Source organism: Lolium rigidum, chromosome 2, assembly GCF_022539505.1.
Source record: "Lolium rigidum isolate FL_2022 chromosome 2, APGP_CSIRO_Lrig_0.1, whole genome shotgun sequence".
Taxonomy (NCBI): Eukaryota; Viridiplantae; Streptophyta; class Magnoliopsida; order Poales; family Poaceae; genus Lolium; species Lolium rigidum.
Window position 1 is genome coordinate 55,178,267 of NC_061509.1, and position 8,164 is coordinate 55,186,430.

The window sequence follows — 8,164 nt, forward strand, 5'->3', positions numbered from 1 at the left end:
TTTTTCGAACATCGGCAATGCCTTTGATTGATAAAGTCGAAAAGATTTTGGACAGTTTATAAGGGAAACCGGCCGAAAACCATACAACACAACGCACCACGTCGGCCCCAAGGCCGCGCAACCTCACAAGTTGACGACCAAGCCACCCTAGCGACCAAAGCCAACACCACAACACCTCAACGCAACACGGCGGAGGCGAACATCCGGAGCCGCCGCTCCGACATCCACGCCGGCCCCAAGGCCGCGCCCACAGACTAGCCAACGACCCAGTTGCCCAAGCAAACCAAGGCCGACACACAAACACCTCAATGCGGGACGGCGGAGGCGAAGATTCGGAGCCGCCGCTCCGACGTCCACGCCGACCCGCAGGGCCGCGTCCGAAGACGAAGAACGAAAAGCGCCGACCAGACGAGCAGACCAGACACCAACCTGGGAGGTGAACCTCCACAACGATGCCTCCAAGGAGGGGAGCGACGACCGAGAGCGCCGCCATCGCCAGCAACAACCGAGGCCGGTGCAGGGTTTTCACCCGGAGAACACCAAACCCGAAGTCGTGTCTGCCTGTCCGTCGAAGTCGAGGCTGCCCAACTCACCGACGCCAACCGCCAAAGCTCACTCCACTGGTCCCTCCGGCTGAAGGAACATCCAAGGCGAGGCCCCAAGAGGCAAACGACGCAAGAACGCCGAACTCGCTCGACCCCGCGTGGGATCTGGGGTTTCCCCCGGAGAACCTAGGCGAAGTTGCGAGAAACACCACCTCGACGACGACTTCAAGAAGGATGTGGCGCCCACCACCGACGTCGGTCCCGACGGACTGCCGGGAAAAGATTTCGCCCGGCGATGAGTCGCAAGCCACACACCCGCCCCTCAAGGGCCAGCCAGACCACCAACACCAACCTGCACGCAGAACGCCAGCCCCACGCGCTCGACGGTCTGAGGCCACGGACGAAACAAGGCGCTGGGGCCAGGTCCACCTCCCGCAAAGCCACCTCCTAGCTCGACGAGACGAAGAAGACCACCATCCGGGGCCGCCGCCCTGGCGTCCGGGTACCACACGAAGCAGAAGCCGAGCGAGCACCCACCAAGCCAAATCGACGAACCGCCGATGAAGCCGTCAGAGCAAGGCAGCCAGGCCCCACATCCATCGCGCCGCCACACCTAGGCTCCCCGTCGCTGCAGCGAGAACGCCGCCGTCCAGATCATCACCGCTGCCCGCGAGATAGTCGCCGAAGCAACCAGAGCGAACCTGTGCAGCTGCCACCACGCGGGGAACCGAAGCACACGGCCGCCACACTCCTCCACCAACCCACACGAGCAGAAACGCCACGCCTCCACGAAGCAGAGCCACGGCAGCCGCCGGCCGGAGGGGCCACGCCCACCACGCCGTCGAGCCGCAGCAGCCGACGCCCAACCGCGAGCCGCAGCAATCACGCTCGAATGCTCCACGAGCCGCCACAGATCTGGGCGCGGGGACCCAGGGCCACGGCCGCGCGCCCACAGGCCGACCTCTCCCGGTGCTGGAGGAGGAGGCCGCCGCCCCGGAGCACCGCCGCCGCCCGGCCGGAGAGGCCCAGCCGGCGCAGCTCCCTGCACGAGCCCCCGTGAGCCTCGCGCCGCCCGCCGCGGAGGGGGAAGACCTCGCCGCCGCCTACCACACGGGCTTCGCCCGGCGGCGCGCGCCGGCGGCGGCGAGGGGAGGGGAGGCGGCGAGGTGGGGGGGGGGGGGCGGGACCGGCGGCTAGGGTTTGCCGCCCGAGTCGCCCGGTGCGGGACGACGCGGGGGCTTCTCTCTCGATCGTGAGGTCAAAGGTGTGCACATACTTGTGCCTTTTGTTTTCTTCTAACTACAAGTACTCGTGCTCAAATTATTATTTGGATAATCTAAACTACGAGTATATGAAATAAGTATAAACAAGGACTCATGCATCCATAGATACGATGAAGGTTGAAGTTGCTAGCGATTACATGGCACATGCACGCAGAGTGTATATATACATGACCAGATTACGAGTTAGCGATGAAGATTGAATCTAGTCTACCACATGCAGTGAATCGGCTATATATTCAGCTACACTACTCTCGATTAGCCTAAACCAGAATTTCGGAAATAAAGCGTCTAATCTCGATCGAAATTTAAAACGCGGAATTTCCGAGCGAAAATTAAGGCCTTGTCTTCCGGCCGGCTCCATATCCATCCGCATGCACTTGCCATTGCCAATCAGAATACACGAACGCGAAAAATGAAAACGAAATTCACGCCGCCAGCCGCTCACCAAACGCGCTACGGATTCCCATCGATCGATCCCCATTCTCTCCGCCCGCGCCTCTGCCGCCGCTCCCACAGCCTCCACACCCGCCGGCGCCCCTCGGCCGGCCTGATTTCCTCGCAGACGCTGCATCCCCCCACCGCGCTTCGAATCGCTAACCCTGGCAGGCCGGCGTCGAGGACGGCGGAGCGCGGTCTTCTACCGGCCGGTCGTCGAAACGCATGCTTCCCTTCTGGACTAGGGTTAATGCCCCGTCCTCGCATTTGAAACAGCAGGCGCCGCGCGCACAGGTGCCATCGTGGTGGCGCTGCTGGCTTGCTCGCCGGAGTCGCGTGCATCGATTTGATGGTGCGCGCGGCTCCGTCGAACTCGTCGGTCTGCGTCGTGCTCGTGGATGAGGGAGCGCAGTGCGGTGCTGCTCGTCCACGAAGCGACCTCGACGCATCGGCTTCAAAGGTACTAGCTTCTTGACCCCTCCTCTGTCCTAGAGCTGTAGTCCGGACCTCGGTTCCGAACCTAGTGCGGCCGCAGCTGATTCCACGTTTTTATTAGTAGTATATGATCTGATTCGAATTCTTTGGCCACCTAGGGTTTTGCCATGGCCGACAAGGGCAGCCTTTGAAGCCCCTCCAGAAGGAGTACCACCTGCCCTCCAAGGTGAGCTCGCCATTTCCTCACTGTGGTTTGAGTCCATTTATGTGGGGACGTCCTGATGCAGTTTGGATTGGTTGCAGGAGCAGCGGGCGCTGCTGCATGATGGTTCTCCCTCGATGGTCCGCTACCCCTCTTCGAGCTGGTGTTCATCTCAACCACATCTCCATCCAACAATGGTTAGGTTCATCTCTCTCTCTCTCTCTCCCTCTCTCTCTCTCTCTCTCTCTCTCTCTCTCTCTCTCTCTCTCTCTCTCCAATCACGCTATTTTTTCTTGCTTTATTTCTTGGTGCATCCAGTTGTTGTATGGGTAATTCGTTGCTGCTATAGAGGGAGACGGGAAGGGGAAGAAGAAATTGTGAGGGACGTTCTTACAATTGTTGGAAAGTCTCCATATTGTTGGAACAGATTCTGATTCAGGTTTATACATTGTTATGGAACAGATTCAGTGGGTTCTGATTTTGTCTTCCTACTTAATATTGTGCCAAGTGAAGCCAGTGAACATTAATGGGGAAATCTATGCAAGAGGTGTGGCTTATGCCTTGCAAAATAGTGGATATGATCCCAAAAAGGTGTGTCCATTTTATCCATGAAACAATACAGTCTACCCAGCCTTGAAAAACTTTTGAAACATGCAATTGTTACAGTGTTATTAACTTGGTTGCACCTTTCTGTAGGAATGTGTAACCCTTTTTAGTGAACTTTGCACCATTTCCTTTGTTTATATAGCCTATTATATGATTGGATAACTTAATTGTTACACATGTTTTACTTAATGTTTGCATTATTCATGGTGGATTTCAGGTTTGGGTGACATGATAATGGCCATTTGGTCCTCTGTTTCTTTCCCAGTTTCTCCCATACTGCACATTATGGTGCTATTACATCAAATATCGTGCCTCTTTTCATGTTATTTATGCATGTTTCGTTGCTTGCGAATTGAGATAGATCGAAATGCAAGTATGGTAATTAAAATGATAGTTTTTCTGTAGATGCACAGAGCTGTTCGTTCTCTTCTCCGGGAGTGTTCCGGATCAATTTTAACTTTTTAATTTCACTACGTTTTTAGTGCTAGTTTTTGTTTTGTACTTTTAACTGTACCATGTCATTTTTCTCCCACTGATAGGTGTCGGGAGAGACTGCTCATGAAATCTGGTTTGCTGCCAATAGCATGAGGGCTGGAGGCCGAGAATCTGATAATATGATAATTTTCTTATCAGGTTGGCGCTAAATTTTGTAAACTACAATTCTGTCTTGACATTTTTCAGTAGTTTTGTTTCAGAAATTCCGCAGCAATTTCCATAAGGAATTCTTTGTGTTGCTTCGGCAGTATTTTAGTATAAGAGAAAAGGCTAGCTTTACAAAGCTAGGCCTCTCTGATTTGGCCTCATGTAGCCAACTGGCTTCGTATGTGGAAGTGCGACATTCCTATTGTCTCATCACATGACAGATATGATAGGAAAAAAAATCAAATTTATTCCCTTACTTCGAAATATATGCACATTTTTTCTCCATTATTGTGTACTTGTATGAGACTAAAATTGCTCCATAGCGAGGTATGCAAGACAAATGTTCATGTGTATTGTACTTGGAAATAATTAAATAATTACTCTACAGTGGGTGCTTTTATTTTTATTTTTGTTGCAACTAGCAAGGTTAATGTTGGAACAGTTATCTTCTTCATGGTAGAAAGGCTAAAGAAAAATTCCCATGTCTTGCTACATTTTAATTTCAGGTACCACAACAGTTTTCTAGAAGATACATTAGTACTAAATATATTACAAGTTCAGTTTTTCGAATCTTATTCGGCTTTGTTGATAGATGCAGACTTCTGAAGTAAGGTCAAAGAAAAGGGAAAACAAAATTCACGCAAAGCATACCGCTGGGCGCTCACCAAACGCCCTTGCTCCGTATCCCGATCGATCCCCATTTTCCCTGCCCTCGCAGCCGCTCGCCTGCACCTTTGCCGCTGCTCCCACAGCCTCCACACCCGCCAGCGGACCTACTCCGGCTCCTCCAAGCTTGATTTCCTTGCAGATGCCGCATCCACCCACCGCGCCTCCAATCGCTAACCCTATTAGGCTGGAGTTGAGGATGATGTGGCCTCGCGCGTCTTCTACCGGCCATCGAAACGCACGCCTCCCTCGTGGCCTAGGGTTAATCCTAGGTGTCTCCCATCCTCACATATAAAGTGGAGGTGCTGCATAGGTGCCATCATGGTGGCGTTGCTGGCTTGCTCGACGGTGTCATCTGCATCGATTCGATGGTGTGCGCGGCTTTGTCGAACTCACCGGTATGCGTGGATGAGGGAGCGCAATGCGGTGTTGCTCGTCCCGAAGCGACCTCGACGCCTCGGCTTCAAAGGTAGCTTGTTGACCCCTCCTTCGTCCTAGTTGAAGGAGATATGCCCTAGAGGCAATAATAAAGTAGTTATTATTTATATCTCTATGTTTATGATAAATGTTTATATGTCATGCTATAATTGTATTAACCGAAACATTAGTACATGTGTGATATGTAGACAACAAGAAGTCCCTAGTATGCCTCTTAAACTAGCTTGTTGATTAATGGATGATTAGTTTCATAATCATGAACATTGGATGTTATTAATAACAAGGTTATATCATTATATGAATGATGTAATGGACACACCCAATTAAGCGTAGCATAAGATCTCGTCATTAAGTTATTTGCTATAAGCTTTCGATACATAGTTACCTAGTCCTTATGACCATGAGATCATGTAAATCACTTATACCGGAAAGGTACTTTGATTACATCAAACACCACTGCGTAAATGGGTGGTTATAAAGGTGGGATTAAGTATCCGGAAAGTATGAGTTGAGGCATATGGATCAACAAGTGGGATTTGTCCATCCCGATGACTCGATAGATATACTCGGGCCCTCTCGGTGGAATGTCGTCTAATGTCTTGCAAGCATATGAATAAGTTCATAAGAGACCACATAACACAATACGAGTAAAGAGTACTTGTCAGGAGACGAGGTTGAACAAGGTATGGAGTGATACCGAAGATCAAATCTCGGACAAGTAAAATATCGCGTGACAAAAGGAATTGGTATCGTATGTGAATGGTTCATTCGATCACTAAGTCATCGTTGAATATGTGGGAGCCATTATGGATCTCCAGATCCCGCTATTGGTTATTGGTCGGAGTGAGTACTCAACCATGTCCGCATAGTTCACGAACCGTAGGGTGACACACTTAAAGTTGGATGTTGAAATGGTAGTATTTCAATATGGAATGGAGTTGGAATATTTGTTCGGAGTCCCGGATGAGATCCCGGACATAACGAGGAGATCCGGAATGGTCCGAAGAATAAGATTCATATATAGGATGTCATTTTATGTGAATAAAATGTCGCGGAAGGTTCTATGGAAGGTTCTAGAAGGTTCTAGAAAAGTCCGGAAGAAACCACCAAGGAAGGTGGAGTCCACATGGGACTCCACCTCCATGGCCGGCCAACCCTAGTGGGGGAGGAGTCCCAAGTGGACTCCCCTTAGGGGGCCGGCCACCCCCCATATGGGAGGTGGAACTCCCACCTTGGTGGGAGTTCTAGCTTAGCTAGGTTTCCCTCCCTATGGAAGGTTTTTGGTTCGGGTCTTATTCGAAGACTTGGAGACCAACTCTTGGGGATCCACCTATATAATGAGGGGCATAGGGGAGGGGGCCGGCCACACCAAAGCCACAACCTGGCCGCCCCCCTTGAGTGGCCGGCCACCCCCTCCCAAACCCTAGCCGCCCCCTCTCCTCCATAGCTCCCGCGTGCTTTAGCGAAGCTCCGCCGGAGTTCTCCACCGCCACCGACACCACGCCGTCGTGCTGTCGGATTCAAGAGGAGCTACTACTTCCGCTGCCCGCTGGAACGGGAGGTGGACGTCGTCTTCATCAACAACCGAACGTGTGACCGAGTACGGAGGTGCTGCCCGTTCGTGGCACCGAACCGATCGTGATCAAGATCTTCTACGCGCTTTTGCAAACGGCAAGTGAACGTCTACCGCAGCAACAAGAGCCTCATCTTGTAGGCTTTGGAATCTCTTCAAGGGTGAGACTCGATACCCCCTCGTTGCTACCGTCTTCTAGATTGCATCTTGGCTTGGATTGCGTGTTCGCGGTAGGAAAATTTTTGTTTTCTATGCAACGTTGTCCTACAGTGGTATCAGAGCCGTGTCTATGCATAGATGGTTGCACGAGTAGAACACAATGGTTTTGTGGGCGTTGATGCTCTTGTTATCTTTAGTTGAGTACTTTGCATCTTTATGGTATAGTGGGATGAAGCGGCTCGGACTAACTTTACATGACCGCGTTCATGAGACTTGTTCCTCGTTCGACATGCAACTTGTATTGCATAAGAGGCTTTGCGGGTGTCTCGTCTCTCCTACTATAGTAAAGATTCAATTTACTCTTCTATTGACAACATTAGTATCAACGTTGTGGTTCATGTTCGTAGGTAGATTAGATCTATATCGAAAACCCTAAACCACGTAAAATATGCATACCAAATTAGAGAGCGTCTAACTTGTTTTTGCAGGGTTTGGTGATGTGATATGGCCATATAATGTGATGATGAATATGTATGAGATGATCATTATTGTATTGTGGCAACCGGCAGGAGCCTTATGGTTGTCTTTAAATTTCATGTTGAGTAGTATTTCAAAGTAGTTGTAATAGTTGCTACCTGGAGGACAATCATGAAGACGGCGCAATTGACCTTGACGCTACGCCGACGATGATGGAGATCATGCCCGAAGATGATGGAGATCATGTCCGTGCTTTGGAGATGAAGATCAAAGGCGCAAGACAAAAGGGCCATATCATATCACATATGAACTGCATGTGATGTTAATCCTTTTATGCATTTTATTTTGCTTAGATCGCGATGGTAGCATTATAAGATGATCCCTCACTAAAATCTTAAGATAATAAAGTGTTCATCCTTAGTAGCACCGTTGCCAAGACTTGTCGTTTCGAAGCATCTCGTGATGATCGGGTGTGATAGAATCAACAAGTGCATACAACGGGTGCAAGACAGTTTTGCACATGCGGATACTAAGGTGGCCTTGACGAGCCTAGCATGTACAGACATGGTCTCGGAACACGTGATACCGAAAGGTAGAGCATGAATCATATGGTTGATATGATGAACACTTTGAGTGTTCGCCATTGAAATCACACCTTGTCTCGTGATGATCGGACTATGGTGTGGTGGATTTGGTTCGTGTG